This window comes from Phodopus roborovskii, unplaced genomic scaffold, assembly GCF_943737965.1.
Source record: "Phodopus roborovskii unplaced genomic scaffold, PHOROB, whole genome shotgun sequence".
Taxonomy (NCBI): domain Eukaryota; kingdom Metazoa; phylum Chordata; class Mammalia; order Rodentia; family Cricetidae; genus Phodopus; species Phodopus roborovskii.
Genome location: NW_026126585.1, coordinates 16,643,553 through 16,666,328, shown reverse-complemented (window position 1 = coordinate 16,666,328; position 22,776 = coordinate 16,643,553). Strand labels below are relative to the sequence as shown.

General features: G+C 53.7%; 1 protein-coding gene across 3 annotated transcripts in view; it reads left to right on the top strand.

The window, feature by feature from the left end:
• The first annotated feature begins 659 nt into the window (after window positions 1-659).
• Sox13 (SRY-box transcription factor 13) overlaps window positions 660-22,776 on the top strand; it is a 39,533-nt gene continuing 17,416 nt past the window's right edge. For all 3 annotated transcript variants that reach the window (XM_051204004.1, XM_051204003.1, XM_051204005.1), the window contains exon 1: window positions 660-806. The gene's annotated coding sequence lies outside the window, so the exon portion shown is untranslated. The remainder of the gene's footprint in view (window positions 807-22,776) is intronic.

The following is a 22,776-nucleotide window of genomic DNA, read 5'->3' as shown; positions in this document are numbered from 1 at the left end:
TCGATTTTCTTTTTCCAGTGGTCTCTACATCTCCACTGGCCTTGGCTTTGGAGAACTCCACAGTCCCCTTCTCCGCACCGGTCCCCAGCTGTGGAGGCCTGGCTGGACCAGCTGCTGGGAGGAGGAGGAAACTCCGTCCCTCCCTCCTCCTCCATCTCCCCACCCTCCCTCCTCCCCCGCCCGCCCGCCCGCCCGCCCGCGCCCTCCCTCCCTCTTTCTCCTCCGCGGCTGTCGAGTGGCTCTCGCAGAAGCCAGTGGCGAGCTCCCTGCTCCGCTCCGGGCTGGGAACTCAAGTGTGCGAGCGCGGCTACTGGAACCCGAGCTCCGGAGCGACCGGCGCGGGTCGAAGGCCAGGGCGGCGCGCTCAGCTTCGGAGGCCCTGGCTCTGGACCGAGCGGGCTCGGAACTGCGCGGGGGGACAGCGCGCACTACCCGCCGGCCTGGCCCGCGCAGCAGCGGGGACTCGCGGAGCCGGATCGCGGAAGGCAGCGCGGCGGCGGCCAGCCGGGGGCAGAGGGCAGAGTGCCGAGCGGCCTGGCTCGGCGGAGGGCGCCGCCCGGCCCGGCCCGGCCTCAGCTCGGAGCCGGCGACGGTGGCCAGCGGAGCCCGGCGGGTCCCGAGCGCCTCCAGCCCACGGCGGTGGTGGTGGTGGGGGGCGTGCCTCCGCCCGGCCGCGCCGCCCCGACCCGCTGCCCGCCGCCTTGCCCGGGCATGTGAGCCGGAGGGCCAGGCTGCTGGCCGCCGGGACGTACGGAGCGGGAGCGCGAGCGCGGAGCTGCGACCCCGGGCCAGCGGCTGAGCGATCCGTAAGTGCGTCCCTCGCAGCGCGCGCCCCTCTCCCCAGCCTTCGGGAAGTTTGACACGCGCGCCCCCGTGTTCCTGGGGACACGCTGGCTCTCCTCCGCGCTACTTTCCGTCTTGGGCAAAGTTTTGCCGGGCGGAGCCGATCCCGCACATCGCCGGCCGTTGGCGCCGGCGCTGACCCGCGTCTTTTTGGAGAGCAGTGGCTGCAGACCGGGGAGGGGGGGGGTGGCTGGCGTGCGCGCGCCGCGCGAGCTGGCCTTAGGGAGTCCTCAACCCTCCCGTCCTCCGCGACCCGCCGGCTCCGCGTCTTTCTGACCAGCCCGCCCTGTTTTAGCATTCCCAGTCCCAGCTCAGACGTCCGCTGTGCGCCCCGCGTGGGGCTCGGGTGCCCGCGACGCGGAGCTCCGGCCCCTGGGTGCATGGAGGTCCAGCGCGCAGCCTTCCCACGGCTCCCGTTCCTTCCCCGCGGAGCAGCCGGGCGCCGCCTCCCGTTCTTCTGCCGCTGCTGCTCGTGTCCCCTCTGCACGCCGGCCTGCCCCTTGCCACCGCCGCCTCCCACGGCGGGGTGTCGGAGGAGCGTCCTTCAGCCCCCTCTTCACGGTAGAAATGAATTGAGCACAGGGCTGATGGGATGAGGAAGGGGGTGGTCGCTTAGTCCCCGCGGTTCGCCATTGTTTTCCCACCCCACGTTCCGTACGTAAACACACACTCACGCGAGTGTGTGTGTGTGCACGCGTGTGTGTGCACGCGCCGGCTGCGGCTGCTCAGATTCCCCGCATCCCCGCTCACATCTCCCCGCAGCCAGCTTAGATGTCCCGGCAGGAGGTGCCCCCATTGCTTGGAGCTTTGGGGGAGAGGGACGCGGGAGTGGGAGTTGCCCCAGAGTCCCTGGCGGGGCCGGGAATCTGGCCCGGGCTGGACGGGAATTTTGAACTTCAGCCCTGGACCTTTCCGGGAGGACCCCGGGCGCTTGAGCGGCGGCTCCCGCCTGGGAGGGTCCCCAGCAGCTGGCGCTCTTGGCAGCGATCTCCGTGACAAGGGCTTGGAGGAAGCCGAGGAGTTTTCCTGGGAAGTTTGCTTTAGCTCTGTGGGAATTTCCGGGCCCGGCGCCCCCGCGCTGGCGCTGGCGCTGGCGGAGGGGTCTGACCTACTGCAGTCAGATGCTGCTGCCGCTCTGAGCCGGGTTTCCAGAGAAGAGACCCTGTTTCCAACGCCTTCGCGCCTTAGGAAGCACGCTTGAGTCTTGTTCCTCACCAAGAGGGGCAGCTTGAGTTTGGCTACTTCCAAACAGCTTCTCTACTTTCTCCAATTTAAAAAGGGGGGGGGGGGCGGATCTGTGCACCTATCTTTGAAACTGGCATGTGTTGATTGATTGGAGGATACTGTTTGGAAGGCTTTAACCTAAGTACCACGGAGAGCCAGGTAATGCAGAGGGTAGAACCAGGAAGCTGGGGTTGTAAACCAGTGCAGCAGCTGGTGGGGTCTGGCCATCACTGTGGTTGGTTTAACACAACCCTCTTGGTCAGGTTACTTATCTATAAAATGAGGATAAATTCTGACAATATCCACCTGGTGGGGGTGGTCTTGAGATGAAAAGTTTTAGTGTAGTCTCAGAACGCTGTGCCTGGCACATAGCAACTGCTAGACAATTGTTAGCTGATGGGGTCAGGGTGTATCTTAGTGGTAGAGCACTAGCCTCACATGCAGGAGATTCTGGGTACCATATTCAGTGTGTGCATTTGGGACGTTAGCTGTTGTCTATTATTATTATTATTATTATTATTATTATTATAACTATGTATTTTAATTATTGTTATTACTTTGCTTTTCCATCCAGGGTCTTTGCAACCTTGGCTGCCCTGGTACTCCTTTTGTAGAACAGGCTGGCCTCGAACTCAGATCTACCTGCCTCGGCCTCTGGAGTGCTGGGACTAAAGTTGGCCAATACACCTAGCTAGCTGCTGTCATTATTGTAATAACAGTATTGTGGGTCCCAGAGCCTAGTTCATACTAAGGAAGTTATTACCATCTCCAACGTGGGCCATTACAATTTAAGTGACCTTGTACTGAGGCCAGAACTCTGGGGTTGTGTCCATTTAATTAATTTTGGCAATTTTCACTTCTGGGGAGGAAGAGACCCCACACTTCTTCCTACCTCGAATTGGTTGTGATCCCTCAGATCAAGCTTCTCGCTATTCGTCAGCTTCAACCTTCTTGTGCATTTATTTCTTTCGTCTTTCCTTTCTCTTCCCAGTGCAAGGCATTTCATTCCCTCCTTTCCTCATTCTTAAAAATTAATCTTGGCACCATGGAGCATTCTCCCTGGAAACAGCCCCAGGAAGGAAATGTCTTCAAGAGGGTATCCCTGGACACCCTGGTCTGTGCCACAGACTCAGGATTGGATGTGCATTTGTGTCTCTGGGACTGGATGGATTTCCACTGAGAGGAACCCAGGTGTCTTGGGCTCAGGGGCAGTCAGGTGGGACAGGCAGGCTGCCTGCCCTGGAGGGTTCTATTCCCTAGGTAGTATCTGTTTCCTGTTGCTGGGGCTCACTTGAGAACTTCTTCTAGGCAGCCTGGCTGCCAGGGTATACTGCATCTGAGACTTAGATAAATGAGGGGCGATGGTGGCACCTCTAACTTTCCAGTGGCAGTTGGAGGGATTTCTAGGAATGTAAGGTAGGTACCGGTTCTTGTCTTTATTGCTGCATGGCACATTGAGGGAGACCGGGGCTCCGCTTCCTCCTCTGACCCTCACCAGGCGTGCCGGGGAGGGTGGCCAGCGTGGGAAAACTTGGTGTTGGGTAAGTCCCACAACGAGGCAGTTTGCAGATGCGAACCAGTGCAGAAGACATCTGCTTTGTTCCTTAACAGAAACTTGTGGAAGCAATGTGCCCGTTACCTGCCAGGTCTGTGCTAGGCAGTGGTAGGTGGGCACATAGGTGGACTGCTTTACATGTAGGGGGGCAGCTGTGCCAGATCATGAGAAGAAAATCCCCAGGTGGGGAGATAGGGCGGTGGGATCATTGGGAGGCCAGAGAAGTCTTTCCTGGGAGAACTCAGGGTAGGCCTGAAGACAGGAGCCAGCTGCGCACAGCTGGGAAGAGGGGCATTCCAGTCTGAGGCACCCGAAGATGCCCTCCTACACCCCCGTCAGAACCAAGTATTCAACTTTGTGGTGGGAGGATTAGGAGGCTCAGAGCCTGGCTGGTGGCACCTGGTGAAGTGTGGTGGTGGTGATGGTAGGTGCATTTTATTGTCAGCACCACAGGAAGCCATTGGAGAGTAGAGTGAAATGACGGACTTAAATGATTTTTAAAGATCCTCATGGCCCAGGTCAGGAAATGATGGCTGAAGGTGTTTTTGCTGTATGTAGTTTATTTTGTCCTTTGTAAATTCAGTATGTGTGCACACATATCAACAATGCCCCAACCCCAAAAATACATTTAGCAGAACAGCTTAGAACTTGGAAAAAAGTGAAAAAACAAAACAAAACTGATATATGTACAAACACGCTGTATAATACAACTTGGTAAATATAATTAATGTATATACATATGGTTTTTGTTTACTTTTAAAAATTACACTGTGTGTGATGGTTGTAGGGATGGTTGATGGGTCTCAGCTTTCGTGTGGAGGTCAGAGAGAGACTGCCCCAGTTTTAAAAAAAATCGGTATGTCCTGGTGCAGACTTACTTGTAAGGCAGGGCAGGGCAGGTGGGGTTCAGGAGAATCCGAGGGGAGGGGAGAGTGACTTGAATTAGGGTAGGGCAGTAAGGCGCTATCTGGACGGCTCACCTGCCTAGTACTAACTCCTTCATAGGTGTGTGATCCAGGAATGCCAGGAAGGGTAAAGAGATGCCCCCAAGCTCACTCAGCTCTTCCAGATGGGAAGAGGCCCAACCTAGGCGTTTTTGCTGGGAAATTAGCAGAATTGGGAACTGTGAGAAGGACCTCAAGACAGGGCAGATGTGGGCCATGTGTCGTGTCCAGTCCTGTATCTGGGCAGTGAGGTGACACACTGGCCCAGAGAAAGCCTGCCTGTTAGAGCTGTGCCCTGGGCTTGTGAGGCTGTCTGGGAACCAACTGTTGGCCTGAGCTGTACCCACCCCTCCTGGGGACCCAGCTTCTTGGTCTTTAGGGGCTGATGCTGGCTTATATGCGCTAAGGTTTCTTCCGGGATGTTTGGGTGACCTTTCTTGGGCTAGCGTGGGTAAGTTTTCAAGAAGCTGATGCCATGGTAAGAGGGTTCCACAGCCCGTCCTCACCTGCATCCCTACCCTCAATGCACTGATGAGTGAAGTTCAGTGTTTGAAAAGGCCTCTGGGCAGGGAGGGCTGCCCCCTTGAATGGAAGTTAGTTTCCTGTTTGCTTAAGAGGGCCTGCTCCTGTCTGAACTTGCTGCCTTTCTCACCCTCTTGCTAGTCCCCTTCCTGGAACATGAAAATGTCAACCAGGGTGGCTGTCAAAATGCCTGTCACCAGACGGGAACTGGCACTCACTCACGATCTCCCCGAGGCATGCTCTGAATGCTGGTCCTTGTCTGGTGACCCTCTTCTGGAGTGTCCCTCCCTTAGTGTTTGAGAAGACTTGAGTAGATCCATCGCTTGCCATTTGGGCAAGGCCACCTCCACTCTTTGCCGCTGTTCCCAAAGCGGTATGTGTCACCATGCTGTCTTAAAAGCCACTTGCACCCTCCTGGTCTATACCAAGGAGACACTAGACCCCTGCTTCTGCTTTTCCAGGAGAACTCTGGGCCTCGTGACCCGAGATTGGCGGGGGCTTTTCCGGCTTTAAGACCTCTCCTCTTTTATGACTTGGCATCTTCGGGTTTGCCTGGAGGCCCCTAGGACTATCATGCTTTGATGCCCTCAAGAGGGACCCACCAAGTCCCAGAGAAGTATCTGGGTGGAGAACAGACAAGTAGTAGCTGCTTGCGCCGCTTGGGTCCAAGAGCTGGCCACAGCTGTGCAGTGTGTGGCCTGGTACCCTGGTGCCCACCGGTGCTCCTGGGACCAGACCAGCTAGGAGAGGAGCCCCAGATACTGAAGAGGCAGGGGCTTATGGAGTACAGGACAAAGAAGAAATGGGGACAATGTCCCCAGCTGCTGCCTTTTTCCTAAGTAACATTCTTTAGCTAGGCCCTCTGGTCTCTTGGAAGCTGTCAAATCTGGAATTCCGTTCCCTGGATAGGAACGGTGTCCTTGGGGATGGAGCAGGGCTGGGGGAGGAGCATTATTATCTCCCGCTTCGTGGTCCCCGCAGAGCACAGGGGTCCTAGGTAAGGAAGGTGTCAGTGTTCTGCCTTGAGAAGAAAGGGGAAGGGGCAGCCCAGGGCGCTCCGCTGGCGCCCGGCCCCTGGTGTTTGGGTCCGGAATCCCCGCCAGGCTTGGCTCCCTGGGGACCCGCCCCGAGGCGGCCGGCCTGTCCTCCAAGCACCCCGCCTCCTGCCTGCGGAACCGGCCGGGCGGAGAACCGGTTCCTGTGGGCCGCCCCGCCCCTCGGCAGGACGAGGGGTCGGCGCCTGCGCGGACTCGGGGCTGAGGCAGGTGCCTTGGGGTCCAGGTGTGACAATTGGACTGAGCGGCTGGTGTGGGGGCTCCCTTTGCCCTGTAGGCCAGGGGCACCGCGGGGTGAGCCGGCAGCCCCAGGCTCTGGGTGGCCCTCCCGAGGCCCACGGCCTTTGCTGGCTTTTTTTTTTTTTTTTAAACTGTGGCTCCTTAGTTAATGATTTCTCTGTGCTGGGGAAGGACCCCCCCCCCCCCCGTTCCTTGATTGACCATGCCAGGCAAGCAGGCTAGCACTGACACACATTCAGGCATTTCTAGTCTCTTAAAGTAGTATCAGCAGTCCATTACTTTAGCAGAATGAGAAAACGGTTTAAGATACAGCTAGATTTGCCAGTGAGTCAGAGAAAGGAATGGATGCTTCCATGGTCGCTGAAAGGGTCCGTCCAGTGGGAGTGACCTTCACAGGACAAAGGACCTGTGAGGTTGGGCCAGGCCATCTTGTGGCAGCCCAGAGTCCCCTGGAACACTCAACAGCCCTGGCTGAAGTGGTCAGGAACTCCCCAGTTCTCCAGCTTTGGCCTTTGTGCAGTGAGGCGAGACCAGATGAGTCTGGCCCTCCCTGCAGGCTTTCTGTGATCCCCCCCCCCAACCATCCCTCCCTTTCCAGCGCTGCTATTAGAGTCTGAAGTTATTCAACCAACCCGGGGAGGCCTGGGTGCTCAGCCTGTGTCCTGAGGGGAGGGGTAGGGTAGGGAAGGAAGGAAGGGAGAGAAAAAGGCTGGCAGGAAGCCTGTGCAGGTACAGTGGGGCTCTGGGAGCTGGAGGGGTGTTGGGTGGGACAGGACTAGGAAGCCTTGAAAGCAGGGGGGGGGGAGCTGCAGCTCCTGCCTTCCCTGGGTCAAGGAACTACTCCTCTGCCCCTCCCCCCTTTTTTTGAGAGGCAGGAGAGGGGTTAGCATTCAGTTTACAGAGAGGCCGGGTAGGGTAGCGAAAACACCAAGACATCCTGGGGAGAGAGTCCGAATATCATTATGACTTTCATATTGTATGTTCCTCTCTCTCTCTCTCTCTCTCTCTCTCTCTCTCTCTCGTGTGTGTGTGTGTGTGTGTGTGTGTGTGTGTGTGTGTGTGTGTGTGAACGCATGTGTACCGCATACGTGGGGGCCAGAGGACAACTTTCGGGAGTCAGTGCTTTCCCGCCATGCCGGTTCCAGGGATTGAACTCAGGCCGTCAAGCTTGGCAGGACTAGTCTTTACCTGCTGAGCCACGCCTGCCATCCATCTTTGCTATTCTACAAGGTTTGCGTGGTCTCAGATCAGTGTTCCGCAGCGTGACGCCCAAAATTGGAGAGTGATTTTGATGGCTTGTACGCGTGGGATTGTGGGGGATCAGAGTTGAGGGGAGAGCTTGTGTCCCAGTGTGGTGCGTCTGGCTGTTTGGAAAGGGTCTGTGGACTTCTGGCTCAGTGGACACCGGAGTAGGACTCCTGATGCCCAAGTGAGGGCGGATTCGCCTCGGAGGGCTTAGATGGACCCGAACACAATGAAAGATGAATGGGGCTTGAGAAAGGGCTTGCCGGATGACTTCAGCACACGTCTTGGCATCAGAGCCTTCCTGTCTTCACCCAGCAGAACGCAGCCATCCGTGTCCTTCATGGGGAGAGGTCCACCATGCTGTGGCCTCCGGGTGACTGTCTGGTCAGATATGATCAGTCTAGGCACACTGCGTGGTGGCATCTTCACAGGTCACAGCATATGGCATTAACCTGGAAGCCAGCAGGGGCCGAGGCTGGGGTGGGGCTGGCTTTCCTGCATGTGACATACAGAAGGACTAGAGGGAGCTACCTTCCTTTCTGGCAGAGCTTGGGCACAGTGTCACACCAAGAGACTGGATGCCCAGCCTTGTCTCTCCCAGGTAGCACAGGGGTATCAATGCCAGCCAAACTGGCAAGAAACGCTTGTGCGGCTTGCCCACCTTTTGTTGCCCTCCCCAAATGCAACAACAGTGTCAACCCAGGAGATTGTGCTTGACCTGAGCCTCTGGGCTGCCAGGACCAGGCAGGGGCTGGCAGGGGCTGTGGAGCCCCATGCAGGGGTCAAGCCACCAGCGCCAGCCAGCACCTCAGGGTAAACAAGGCTGGGGGAGGGTGGCCACGGGAGGCCGGAGTGGGGAGCAGGTGTCTCGGGAGCTGCTGACACAAAGGGCCTCTTGTCCCATCCTCACCGACTCAAGGGGCAGCCCCCTCCCTTTCCCGGGCCTGCCCCAGAGTCCAGTGACCAGGTCAGCTGAGGTGTTGTCTCTGAGCCTATGTTTGTGCTTGCTTGAGACAGATCCTGCAGGTACACCCCAGGAGGAAAGGGGACCTGTGTCTGCGTAATCCCATAGCCCAGAGGCCCCTATGGGCCTGAGTTTCCCCTGCTGGGCAGTGAGCCCGAGAGGTGAGAGGTGTGTGTGTGTGTGTGTGTGTGTGTGTGTGTGTGTGTGTGTGGACTTGGTAGAGGATGAATGTAATGTCAGGAGTGGGGATCCCAGAAATCCATGGGGTGAGGAGGGCTGGGGGAGCGTAAGTGTGACACACCCCCTCCCTTCCTCCTTTATCATACACAGGAGACCTTAGCTGACCTTTACCAGTGGCTCTGAGCATTCTAGGGCCCGGGGAGACACTGCCAGCAGTCAGGCAGCCTCTGTACCCAGACTGAGTCTTATTTCCTCATCTGTAAAACGGAGGCAATAGCAGTAGTGCCCGCCTCGTGCTCCGATGGTTCGCCTGTGGACCAGAGGTGTGGACCAGCCTGGCCTGCGTTAGGAGAAGCCTGCTGTTGTTTCTGGACCTGGGAGAGTATCTGCAGGAGTGTGGGGATGAAACAGGAAACAGATAATTACGATCGAGTAAAGTACTAGGGAGCTGGGCTGCCCAAGGTCGGTCCATAGGTTGCCTCTTGTGGATAATTGACTCTTCTAGGGATTCTAGGGAAGGGCGTGTGTGTGTGTGTGTGTGTGTGTGTGTGTGTGTGTGTGTGTGAGAGAGAGAGGGGGGGGGCGGTGACATAAAAGGGGTTTGAGTGGTGTCGGCCATTGCTGCTCAGGAATGTAGGCAAGGCCCTCTGACAAGGCCTGCCTGAGAGCCAGGAAACGGTGGCGTGAGTTATGGCTTACCTAGAGTGCAGTGCTGGACGCTGACAGCCGAGGGTGGACTGGGCCATCCTGAAGGAATGTGAGGAGTTAGGGCCTGGCTTCTCCAGGTCAGGCTCCAGTTTTTGTCCCCTCTGTAGGTATCCTTTGTCCCCCAGCTCAGTATCATGGTAACGCAACTGCTTGCTCCGGGTTAGGGTTCAGTTTACAGAGAGAGCGGTAGGATGACTTCGTGAAGACACTGGTGCTGGGCGAGGGGGCAGGGTATTTTTAGACTTTTGGGTTCTGAGTGTTGGTTTTGGGCTGTTTTGGGTTTTTCGATTGTTTTACCTTTGCATCTCCCTTGTCTGTAACCCAGGGTCGTGGACTTTCCCATCCAGGGTCTGTGTGAGGACAGAGGGAGCACAGCCAGGTGTATGGCGCCCGGTGGGCACGGTGCTCCCTAAGGTAGATTGCAGTGCAGACTCGTCATGTCTCTAACAAGGAAACGATGGTCTGTGTCTTTTCTTAGGCTTTCTAAAGCTGGTGGGCCAGGCTGTCGATGGCCTGAGTGCGTGGGTGAGGCTGGGGGTCCAGGACTCTGCCTTCGTCCAGGGCTCTGCCACTTCTGCAAGGACTAGATGGGGAGGCCTTAAACATAGGCCGTGCCTGGGGCTTCCCAGAGAGGCTTCTTTGCCTTTCTTGCTGGGGAGGAGCCCTCTGGCATCTGTCTCCTTTGCAGAGGCTTGTGTTGGGGGTGGGGTGTGGGACTATGGGCACCCTGGTCTAGCTCCTGCTGCTGATGGCATGCGTGTCTCAGATCTACCACCTAGTCCCTTGGAGTTTTATTTTGAAAGGCTGGCTGCAAGACAGCCTGGGTGTATATAGAACTTTCTAGGCTCTGTGGGAAAGGCACAGAGCAGTCCCAGGCAGGCCCAGGCAAGGCCTGGTACCTAAAGCTGCCCACCCATGGGGCAGCCTGGGTGACAGGACCCTTCGGGTCTCCTAACAGCCACAGACAGCCTGTCCTAGGCATCTGGAAGGGCGTTTGCTAGGCAGGGGCCGCTGTTCCTTTCCTTGTCACTGCGGCTGTGTCCCTTGTGAAGATAGTCCTTTTATCTTCCTCCCTTGAGTTATGTTTCTGAGGTGTCCATGAGGTGAACAGAGACCCAGTTGCTTTGAGGGTGAATGCTGGGAAATAGGGCTGGGACACTGCTCTGGGCTCACATGGCCAGGTGGTGACGATGGCTTTAGGAATTCCGAACAGTGCACAAACAAGCAAGAGAAGAGGAAGGAGCAGAAGGGACCCTGGTGTCTTCCCAGGGTCTTGTCCATATTTAATGCAGTGTGAGCACAGCATTTACAGCCTGCGTGCAAATACTTAGGTTTTTCTCCAGGTGGGTGCTTCTGGGTTTTCTGACTTTCACCCCTGTTCTCTCCACCCTAATGGGGTCAGGCACCTTTAGGCTGTACTCCGCGGGTATCCAGTAACTGGGACATAAAGTAGAATGGCAAGGAGCAGGCAAATAGGGTCCCTGTGGTCTGGCTTGTGCCTATGAAGGAAGGCTTCATGGTGAGGGGTAGCTGCTAGCCTGGAGGGTGCCAGAAGTGAGCCAGCGGGAACCGGTTCCTCTGGAAGAGACTGGCCTAAGGGAGCCTTTCTCTCCTTGACCTCACAGGGACTAGCGTTGAGCTTGAGAGGAGCAGAAAGGAAGAGGCCCACAGTTTTGTTTTTCAGACCGAGTCTGTTAATAGCAATTTATTGCATCCGGGTCTCCAGCCAAGCACATTCTGTTCTCCAGTGTTGGGGGAAGACACTTGGAAATGGCAAGGCTAGACAGGAAGGAGGAAGGGATCAACAGTTGTGATTGACGGTGATGTCTTGGGCTATGGAGGCGCCAGCTTGAGCCTGGCCTGTGTGTGTGTGGGGGAAGCAGGGTGGGCAGCTCCGTCCTGCACCGTGCCGGAGAGACCTTGGACTTGAGCTCTCTGTTTGTCAAACGGAGTTTGGACTGTGATGCTGACCAGGCCTGTAATGTTCCCTGAGCTCTCTGGAAAGACCCCTATAAGGAAAAGGAGGGCAATCATGTAAGAGAACCCCAGAAGAGGGGGAGCAGGCAAGATGGCCACCCGTGGAAAGGATGGTGCACGAGCAGAACACCCCCTTTTTGCAGTGTGCTGAGCTGGCGGAATTTCAGTCAGTGGCTGCAAGATCAGGCTGCAGATAGAGCTCTGTGGGTGCCTGGACTGTGTGTGCGTGTACACTGTCATGTGGTGGCGGTCCAGGGCGGAGAAAGCAGGGCTGTAATCCGGGGTACCCCTTCCTCCCAGCTGCTCTCCATGCTTCTCTGGGCACATCACTGATCCCCACTCCTGGAGGCAAGCTTCCCACCCCTCTCCATCTCTCAGGTAAGCAATCTTTATTTTTTCCCCCTCATTTCTCCACCATCCTCCCAGATGTTCGGCATTGACCACAGGCGGTTAGCACACTTTCCTCAAGGTCATCCCCGCAAGCCATGATACCAGAGTCACGGTGGTAGAGCCTGATTCCAAGACCTCTCTGCTCATGGCTCTGGTTTGGGGACAGAGGTGGCTTCTTGCACCTCATCTGCATCCTAAGCATGGTGCCACTTGATGGTCATTGAGGGCCAGGTTCATTTTCTGGTGAACGCACTGTATGTTAGACAGTAGGATCCTGGACATGGTTTGGCCCGTTATTGCTCCGAGGGACAGCTGGTGGCCTCTTCACTCTGAGGCCAGTTACTCACCCTCTGTTCTCTGAGCTGATGACAGTCATCCATCCCAGAGCTCATGGCACCCAGGCTCCATAGAATCCCCACATCAGCATATGTGGGACGTCATTGGGCCAAGTACTGTGAGAACCAACCCAGAGACTCAGGAGGGAGCCCTGCTGGGTCAGAACAGAAGGAGCGGCGGGCATTGACGTAGACTCCAATTAGAGGGAGCCCACCAGTTCAGCCAAACCTTGGACTCAGCCACAATGCTGGGACTTTGTTGACAATGGGGAAACAGAGGGTATTTCAGAGAAGTTTCAGAATGGGTGGCTGGTTCATTCAGGCTGAAGCGTCTCTTATTGTCCCACGAAACTTCCCAGCAGCCCCTGTTCTTTCCCTTTCCATTTGAAGCCATTGTTGTTTCCTTCCCATTGTGCTGAATGGCTGGCGACTGAGAGCCTTGCAAGTTACTTGCCAAGGCTAGTGGCTCTAGAGTATAGGGCTCAGGCTAGCGGCGTGGGTGGGAGCCATGGTGCCCTAACCATCTGCCTGACCCATGCCACCCGTGATATTTCTGGGGGTCACCCCTTTGCTTAAGATGCCTGCGTGTCCAGGCTTTCTGATGAAGGGGCAGATGGCATTCCAGGCCGATCTCTGCATGTCATTTTTAGAAGGCGGTGGTTGGTGGCCAGGACTTGTGGGACAGGGTCTCATGTAGCCCTGACTCGTTTTGAGCTCTGTGGTTGAAGAGGATCACAACAGGTGTGTGTTACCATGCCCTGCCTGGTTTGATGTCTATCGAGACCTCATTGTAAAGGGGTTGGGTGAGATGGGAGACAGGGCAACTAGGCTCATCCGCAGAAGTTGGGGCGCCTTGGCCATCCCAGCGTCTCTGGAGAGAGCGACTGAGTGACCTGAGTTGGTGTCCTGCCTCTGCTTCTTCTGAACTGTGATTTTGGCAAACATCAGAGTAAGGCCCTCCCCCCCAAAAATTCAAAGACAAATTTATTAGATTTTAAAGGGAAAAAAAAAAAAAAAAAAAACCCAAAAACCAAGCCCAAACCCTGGGCAGGCAAGCTGTGACTCTCAGTAGCTTCTTGGGAGAGGGAAGAGAAGGGTGTGTGTGTGTGTGTGTGTGTGTGTGTGTGTGTGTTTGGGAGGGGGCTGTGCCATGCTATTTGAGTTAGGCCATCACAGAGGTCAGCTAGCCACATGGCAGACAAGCAACCACACGACAGGGAGGGCAGCTGTAGAGAAAAGATAGGAAATGCCGAAGAACCAGAGAAATCTTGCTTGCAACAGAGACGGAAGAAAAGGGCCCGTTAGCACTTTTTTGAGTGATTCAGAAAGGCAGGCCGACTTTGGAAGCCGCATGGCTGCCAGCCTGGAGGCTGCCTCCTTAGAGCGGAGTTCTCCCACAGTGGGGAAGGGGACCATAAAAGATGAAAGGACTCAGTGAAGTGATATGTGTGTTCTTGTTCCTCATCTGGGGCCAGTGCGGAGGCGGCTGGCACTGAGGCTTGTCCTGGGCAGGGATAGAACTGTCCTCCTCAGCCCTGACAGGATGCCACCCCGGCATCCCGATTACGCTCTCTGGAAGAATAGTTCCTCTCCAGGCACGGTGGGCACAGACTTTGGCACACCTTGGCCGAGTTACACCATGCACCAGGTACCAGTGTGTGTGGGGGGGGGGCACAAAAAGGCTCAAAAAGGCTCATGTGAGAAGTCCCTAGGATGGAGCCTGGCCTGGCCTGGAGGGATCTGGTCCAGGTGTTTGCTGCTCTTACTGCCCGCTGTGTTAATCAGTGACCATTTCACCCAAAGAAACCAAAGTGAGAACTGCTATTCAGGTCCCGGCACAGCTGGGCGAGGGGCGTGGCTCTGAAAGCATAGGTGTGACAAGAAAATGACAGCTCGACTCCCGACAACATTGCTTTTCCTGTCTCCTCTAAACTTAAGGTGGTAGTTCATGCCAGGTAGAACCAGCCGAGGCCTGGGATTCCCACACACAAATTCTGGAAGCTGGACTATGCATTTCAATAATTTATTAGTCTACAGCCTTTAGCTGACCTTTGGACTCTGATGCTGGACTCTGAGAGACAGGCAGGAAGTATAAAGGCTTCGTGGATGTGTAGATAGGTCTGCTTCCTCCTAGGACCATGGCTACATGCAGATTCCACAGATGCCAAGGGTTCACTGGGGCCTGGAGAGTCCATAAGAAGTGGCCCATCACAGAGGTTTGCTCTGTGGTTTGGGACTTGGACTCAAGCTGACTTGGGGAGGTTGCATCCTGCTCCCGATGTCTTGGCTTCAATTCCCTTGTCTGTGAAATGTGTCTGGCTCGAAGATCAGCCCGTTCAAAGATTCCAGGGATGTCCAAGCCTGGGGATGCATGCCACTGAAGATGGCTATGAATTGGGACAGACACAAAATCATAAACTTACTTAAAATGCCATGGGGTATTTGTTGTATCCCAGCACCCAGAATACAGAGGCAGGCAGAGATCTTTGAGTACAAGACCAGCCTGGTCTACAAAGTTAGTTCCAGGACTGCCAGGGCTACATAGAGAAACCGTGCCTTGAAAATCAAAATCAAAAATAAATTTAAAAAATACATATATTGAACAGCGACGCTGTTTAGTTTGAGATCACCCAGTAGATGGCTGTGCTGTTAAGTCTGTTGAGTCCTTTCCCTATGCGGCCTGTTCTGGGCTACACCCTCATGGTGGAAGTTAGGACCTTAGCATACTATCTCTCCCCGAGCCTCCCCCGCCCCATTTTGCATCAAAGGCCTGAGCCCTCCCCTCTAATTCAGTCACTGGGAGAAGTGATAGCTGATGCCCTGTGCAAATGTCTGGGTGATGTGTACCAGACCCTGCTGGGAACTAAAGAGTGTATGTGGCTGTGTGAATCGCTCAGCGTATCAAGTGCGTGGTCAGAAAACAAGTGTGCGGAGGAGGCCCTCCAGTGATCTCAGGCCGGGAAGGGTGTTTCGACTTCTGTTGTGCGAAGAGGAAAGCTGAGGCTTTAAGGCCTCAGGTAGCTCAGCCAGTCTTGCACCTGGTGGAGGAAGGCAGGCTCTCTCTAGTACACCGAACTCTCACCTTCTAGGTCTTCTGCAGTTAATTCCCTCATCCCTGTAGGCAGATCTGTGGGGAAGGATAGTCTTTAGCCGGGAGGAAGAGGGTTAAATTCTTCCTAAGAGCAGAGCTAGGCGCTTCCAGGTCCCCCATCATTGACCCCCTGGCCTCCCCTGGGTCAGGTCTGCAGACTGTGGGGGAAGGGAAGCCGCAGGAGGAGTCTCAGTGAGCCCTTGGACCAGAGACGCCCCAGGCTTGTCGGCCTTCTCTTTCATCAGAGATAAACGAAGATGCTGGTGGCTTTCCAGGGAGTCCCTAGGGCCCTTGGGGTGGGTGCGCTGCCATCTGAGGGGCCTGCACCCTTAAGCTACAGAGTGCAGGCCAGTCTGTGGACACAGCAAACTGTGCTTAGTCAAGAGAGAATGAGGATGCTTTTTGTCAGTAAAATACTAGATTTTAAAAAAAAAAATCAGAAAGTGGGGCTGGAGAGATGGCTCAGAGGTTAAGAGCACTGGCTGCTCTTCCAGAGGGCCTGAGTTCAACCCCCAGCACCCACATGGTGGCTCACAGGCATCTGTAATGGGATCCAGTGGCCTCTTCCATCGTGCAGATGTACATGCAAGGGTAACATTCATATACACAGAACAAACAAACAAATCTTTTTTAAAAATCAGAAACCGAAGTATCAGATGGCCCTTAGGGTTAGTGGGTCTTTGGGGCCAGTCTGTCACTTGTTGAGTAGGAAAGATACCCGGCTGAAGCCAATGTCCATGACCTCAAGTGGATCCTTCCCTGAAGACTGGCATGGTCCTGTCCTCCACAGTGACTCCTCGGCACAGGGCAACTGCTTCTTCACTGCCCTGGGTCCTCTGTAGGGGGGGGGGCACCGGGCAGTAACCCTACTTCGCCTGACCCACAGTGTACAGCAAGTCCATAGCAGAGCTGTTCTGGAAACCAGGCGTCGGTCTAGCTCCAAACAGCCACCCTAGAGGGACCTGTGAAGAAGGGATTTCTGGGAAAGACAACCTGGAGAGAAGACTAAATACCTTCCTCTCTTCCTGCCTCCCAGATGAAGAATCTAAGTACACCTTGTGTCTGCCCTCCAGGTGAAATGCTTTAATCTTTCTTAGAGGCTTTGAGGAAAGACCTGGACAGCAGAGCTGGGCTTACACTGGCTCTGCCCATTTCTACACTCTTCAATTAGTGACTTTAATCATGGCCTTGTGAGCAGCCATGCTGCTCTTCTGACGCCCCGTCTCAGGCTAGTCACCAGCCTGTGGGGTGGTCTTGCTCTTGCCTCAGCTTATATGTGGATTAAAGGTGTGTGAGGTGCAGTTTATGGACAGTTTCTTACTGATCTGTGTATGTTCGTGAGTGGGGTTACTAGGTATGGAACCCAGGGCCTGGACACACGCCAGGCAAGTACTCTACCGCTGAACTACAGCGATAGACTTTGCCTCTTGATTAAAAATAAATAAATAAAATAAAACAGGCGAGCCAGGACGGGGGCACACGCCTATAACCCCATCTCTTGAGAAGTTGAGGAAGGGGGATAATCATGTCAGCCTGGGCTACAAATCCAGGCCCTGTCTCAACAAAGCAAACACTGTGTGTTAAATATACATAGTATCAAATTTACCGAAAAATATACATAGTATCCAGTTTACCGATACACCATTGTAAAATGTAGTCTGGGAGCACTCTCTGCTTTTGTGCTGTTAACGCCATCCCCCCTCTGAGCAGGTCACTCTACCCTGAAACTGCTTGCTCCTCTCAGCGCCTGGAACCCTATCTGCGTTCCCAGTTCCCAGTTCCTCACAAGTGAAAGGGTACCGTGGTTGGCCTTAAATCTGGCTTTTTTCACTTAGAGCGTTTCATGGTTCATGTTGTAACATGCCATTTCCTCCATTTTTAAAGGCAAAGAATCCATTGTATTTATAAATTGCGTATTGTTGCTTTGTTTCCGTCTTTTGGTTGACATAGTGTTGTAGCGAGTCTAGAGATAGAGCTTGCTTTTGTTCCATTCTTGGGGCTCGTGTACACCTGGAAGGGATTGCTGGGTCACATGGAAATTCTGTGTTCCGTCTCTGAGGAGCCACTATGCTATTTTCCACTACAGCCTCGTTTCATGTTCCATACCCTAGTGGGTACTTCCATCTTAAAAAAAAAAAAAAAAAAAAAAAAAGCCATCTGAGGGCTGAGGAGAAGGTTGAGTGCTTGCTGCACTAGCGTCAAAACTTGATTTCAAATTCCCAGTGCCTTTATAAACAGCCACAGAGGCTCACACCTTTGATCCCAGCACTTGGAGGCAGAGGCAGGCGGATCTCTGTGAGTTTGAGACCATCCTGGTCTGCAAGAGCTAGTTCCAGGACAGGCTCCAAAGCTACAGAGAAACCCTGTCTCAAAAAAACAAAAACAAAACAGAACAACTGGGGTGTTGAGACCCTTGTTGCTGCAAGAGCTGTGAGCAGGCCACAGTGAGCTCGCCGCCTGTGCCATTCTGGTCTCTGGGAGTCAGTGATGGACACCATGGCCTGGCTCTTTTATGCCAGGCAAGACTCAGAGCAGCGCTAGGTGAGCAGGAGTTAGTGGGACTGGTTGCCACGTTCCAGGTGACAGCTCTCCCTGGTCAGGATGGGCGACTTTTGCCTCCTTCTATCTTGTGTCCTCATCAGGAAGAGAGATGATTAATAGTAACTGGTACGAGGGCTGATGAATCCACGGCAGAACTAAAGCTGACACTCCAAGTTGCTAGTCAGTGCAGTGCCTGTTCCCTGGTTGAGAGGTAGATGGCAACGCTAGCCGCCTGGGCTCACATCTCCTCAGTGAGAAATGGAGGCTAACAGCACGCCTGCCTCAGACAGCCCCTCTGAAGAGTAAATTAATCAGTAGGAATAAAACGGTTTGAATAATGCTGGGCATGAAGTAAACACGCAAGGAAAGTTAGCTAGAGTCGGGGGTCCTTAGCCACACGCACCAGGGTCACTCAGCCACTCCCAGTAGCTGCCATTTGAAGACTTGTCTCATTGCCTAATACTCATGTTTTAAAAAGTGTTGTGGATGTCACTGCTACAAGTCCCTTCTTGGTGCTGCCTCCAGATCGCTCCCTGGCTCGCTAGTCTTACTCTTCTGCCAAGTCTTGGTTGCTGCCTCATTTTCCAAAGAGAGTTGGTGAGGGAAACAGAGGGGCTGGGACAGGGCAGACTTGTTTGCTGAGAGATTTTAGATGGATTAGACACTGCCTGCGAGGCTGCCTCCTCCTTGCTTCCCTGTCCCTTTGAAAAGGAGCCAAAGCCAATAGAAAACAGCGTGTATAGAATTAAAGGTCACACCTGAGGAATGACACCCAAGATTGATCTCTGGCCTATACACGGGCGCACGCGAGCACACACACACACACACACACACACAGACACACTCTGAGGCATTCTCAGAGGTGTCCAGGTGCTGAAATAAAAAAGAAATGTCAGTCTTGTGGCTGGCCTGGGAGTAGATAATGGGAGAGGAGGAAAGGGAAGAAACTCTTCACTGGTGAATGAATGATGCATGAGTATAATCTGCTGCCCTGAGGGCTCTGAGGAGCTTAGTATTTAGGGAGATGGTGACAATTAGGGTTACTTGAGGCACGGATTAGTATCCCATCTATGAGTCTGGGATGGGGAAGAGAGGCAGAGGGGGAGAAACAGACTGGAGTAGGATACTGGTGCCAGGATTGGTGATGCTGGCCACCTACTTTGTCCTTTGTATCTGCTCAAGCTGGGGAACTAGACGCTTGAGTCCTGGGGCAGCTTTCATACCTGGAAAAGGGTAAATTTCCCATGGCAGCATAGACAGGTGGTCCCAGCTGACTGTTGCTATGACAACTTTCCTGTCCACAGTGCCAGTGGCTTTCTTGGTGACCAGCGCCAACTGACATCTTCATTTTTTGAGATGCCCACCCGTCTGCAGGCAGCAGAGTGAGAGGGAGGAAAAGAAATCGGTCCCCAGCCTGCAGGGATCCTAGGGTCTGTGTGGAGGTCAGTCATGGGACAGGATGTGTGGGCATATGTGGTGTGCAGGCTGGTGTTTAAATGCCTTTAAGGAGTTCCTTCAGAATATATCCTGCTTCGGAGCTACCGCTCTGGGCCAGCAGAAATGCACACTTGCATCAAGTTCATTCATTCAGCCAACCGACCACCACCAAGCGCTGCTCCATCTTCTGCAGACTGTGCCGAGCACTTTATATGTAGCAGCTTGATAGCTCTCCAGCCTGCGTAAAGTGAGTGTGAGCGCTACTTACTACAAGTGGAAACCTGGAAGCTTAAGGGGCACAGTATGGAAGTTCGCTAAGCGAGTCGGGCAGCTCCCGGTTCCTGCCCTCAAGCCTCCTAATCTGTCTGGTTGCTGTGGTTACAGTCATCACAGACAACTGGTTAGCAACTGGACTTTATATTACCTCATTTACTACCCAGAACCACACTCTGTGTGTGTGTGGCCATGTTTATATCGTCACAGTTACAGATTAAGTTATTAGCAGGCCTAGAGAGTTAATAAATTGGCTAATAAGAAAAGTGCCTACGGGCTGGAGAGATGAGAGCGCTGGCTGTTCTTCCAGAGGACCTGGGTTCAATTCCCAGCACCCACATGGCAACTCGTGGTTATCTGTAACCCCAGTTCCCAGGATATCTGATATCCTCACACATTTAAAGAAAGAAAGAGAAAGTGCTTAGCTGGGTGATGGTGGTACACACCTTTAATTCCAGCACGGGGGGGGGGGGCCGAGACAGGTGAATCTCTGAGTCCCAGGACAGCTAAGGCTACGTAGAGAAGCCCTATCTTGATGAACAAATCAAAAACAACCACAGCAAAAAGAGAACTGCTTGGCTTTGGATGCAGGAACCAGAGGGCGGGGTTAGAGCTAACCTGAAAGCCTCCTCCCTGGGGATTAGCTTTCGAAAGGGCGCCATGCAAACTCCCCAAGGAAGCGGGCAACCAGCAGTTCTGTCCGGCTATGATGCCTATGATGGACCACAGCAACAACCAGCACAACACAGCAACCTAAGGGTGCAGTGGTAGGCACACACACCTCGGCAGTAAGCAACCGCTCTTTAATTGGTTCAACAAGAGAGAGATCCTGACAACTCCTCCAGCCTAGTGAGTTGTGGGCCACGAAAGGAGACTCTACAACCACCACCCTTCTAAACCAGCACAATAAATCCCTAGTGACATTCTAAATATCCATCCCTATACACGCACATAGGTGCGGTTCATGTCGCTTATCACCGAAACGTCTCTTTGCAACAGATGGGGGCCATTAAAGAAAACTGCAGCTGATCAGAATACAGAGCTGTGCAGCCCAGGCCCAGTGGATACACCTGCAGCCCAGCTCCTGCACCCAGGGTTCAGGGGTCACTGCAGAAGTGATGGTGCAAAGATCGTAAGAGCCAGAGGAATGGGAAGCTGACTATAAGGCTATCTCCTGGAAATATCAGAAGCCACGCCCATGTCATCTCCCAAACATGGCTGCCTAAATGTGACGTCAACAAGGATGACACCAGTAGACCTGCTAGTGTGTGTGTGTGAGGGGGGGGGGGATGAAGAACTTTAGATAACAAGAGGAGGAAGGAGAGATATTCTTCCCCAGGGAAGGGCACGCCAATTGCATATCTGGTACCAAACGGTCAGCCCTGAACATGTTAGACGTTCAGGTGACATTATACAGACTGAGCAGGGTGTAATTATTTAAAAGTGCATTTGAAGCCAGGGGCAGTAACGCCTGCCTTTAATCCAAGCCCTCGGGAGGCGGAGACAGGGAGATTTCTATGAGTTTGAGGCCAGCCTGGTGTACATAGTGAGTTCTTGGATAGACAGGCTAGGTAGAGAGACACTGTTTCTAAAGAAAGGCGGGGCGGGTGGGAGCGTGCATTTGAAGTAAGAGGGATGCCACAATGTTCAAGAGAACTTCTACCACATGTCTTTTATCCACAGCGTACAACCTATTAGGAATAGATAAGATAAAGCGAACAGACAGAATAAACAGCACTATAAAGAATGGAGATAAACATAAGGGATGTCTCAGTGGTTAAGATCGTTGGTTGCTCTTCCAGGGGACCCGGATTCATTCCTGGCTCCCACATTGTACTCCACTGTAACTCTAGTCCTGGGAGGGCAGGGATCCAGCACCCTCTTCTGGCCTCTTTGAATCACACGTGTACATAGACATACATTCAGGCAAACCACCCATGTATTCAAAATAAAAGTTAAAAGGGGGGGAGGGTACTGGGGTTTCAGCCCTCTTTGATACCATCTAATATTTTGAAAGGAGAGCCAGAGCTTAGTCTGCAGAGCCTAGACTTATCACTGAGCTAAAGCCACATGCTGCCATGCCCAGACACGGTAGAAAGTCTGTGTAAGTAAAGGTGAAATTCCTCTTGCATGACGGGTAAACACAGCTTATTGTACACTGCCTTAATCGTCTTTCCCCCTGGTTCCCACATTCCCCTTGTTCTCGGGATGGGCGTGCCACTGCCCTGGTTAATGGAATGGCGCATCATACTGGTGGGCCCCAGAGGGACATGGTATTCTGAGGAGCTGGAGAGTCTGAAGAGACCTGTCATCCCAGGGAGGGAGATGCCGTAGTTGATGCTCCGTGAGTGACTGGCCCTCTGCTTACTTGGGCTTCACAAGTCAATGTCCTCACGGTGGGCACCTGAGGACCTACACTGTGTAGCATTTGTCGGAGAGATGCTAGTTGTTGGGGACATCAAACGGACATTTAGGGCGTCAGTTCTGGGGGCCACACACATGTGACATGAGTTGCTTAGGAGGCAGGAGCATTGAGGCCAGCCTGAGATCTTGTCTCAGAAATATCAAGTGCTAGGGGGTGCTTCAACTGGAACTGAATTAAATGGAGAGAGGAAGGGGGTATAGAGAGGGACAGCTAAAATTAAGAGCCATTTGAGGGACAGTAGGGAAGCCTACTGCAGTAGAAGCTTTTTAAAATATCTACATACATGAAAAAAATCTAAATGGAATCAACAAATGACAGGAAGTCACAGCCTTTAACTAGATAGCTCTTATCACCAAGTGAAGCCTCCAGGGTCAGGAATGGGTTTCATCTAATTGAGTTGTTGGCCAAAGAGACTCCATGGAACCCTCCAAACAACCCAGACTATTGCGGAGGCTGTAGGTTGCTCTCTACAAAGTGATGGTGGTAAGTGAGCGTCTTGCTCAGCCATCATCAGAGAACCTCCTGCAGTAGATGGAAACAAATATAGACACCCACAAATGGACAGTGTGCAGATGGTGAGAGACCTTGGAACACTCAGTCCTAAATAGGATGTCTCCAGCAAACCCCTTTCTCCAGAGCTCAGAGAACCCTGTGGAAGAGGAGAGAGAGTTTAAGAGCCAGTGCGGATAGAAGATACCAAAGAAACAAGGCCTTCTAGACACAACAGGACTGGTAAATTCATGGAGAGTGAAAGGGATTCCTGCAGAGTAGGGCTTCCTCCCAGACCCTGGAGTAGCACAAACCACACCCAAGCACCTGTTTTCCAT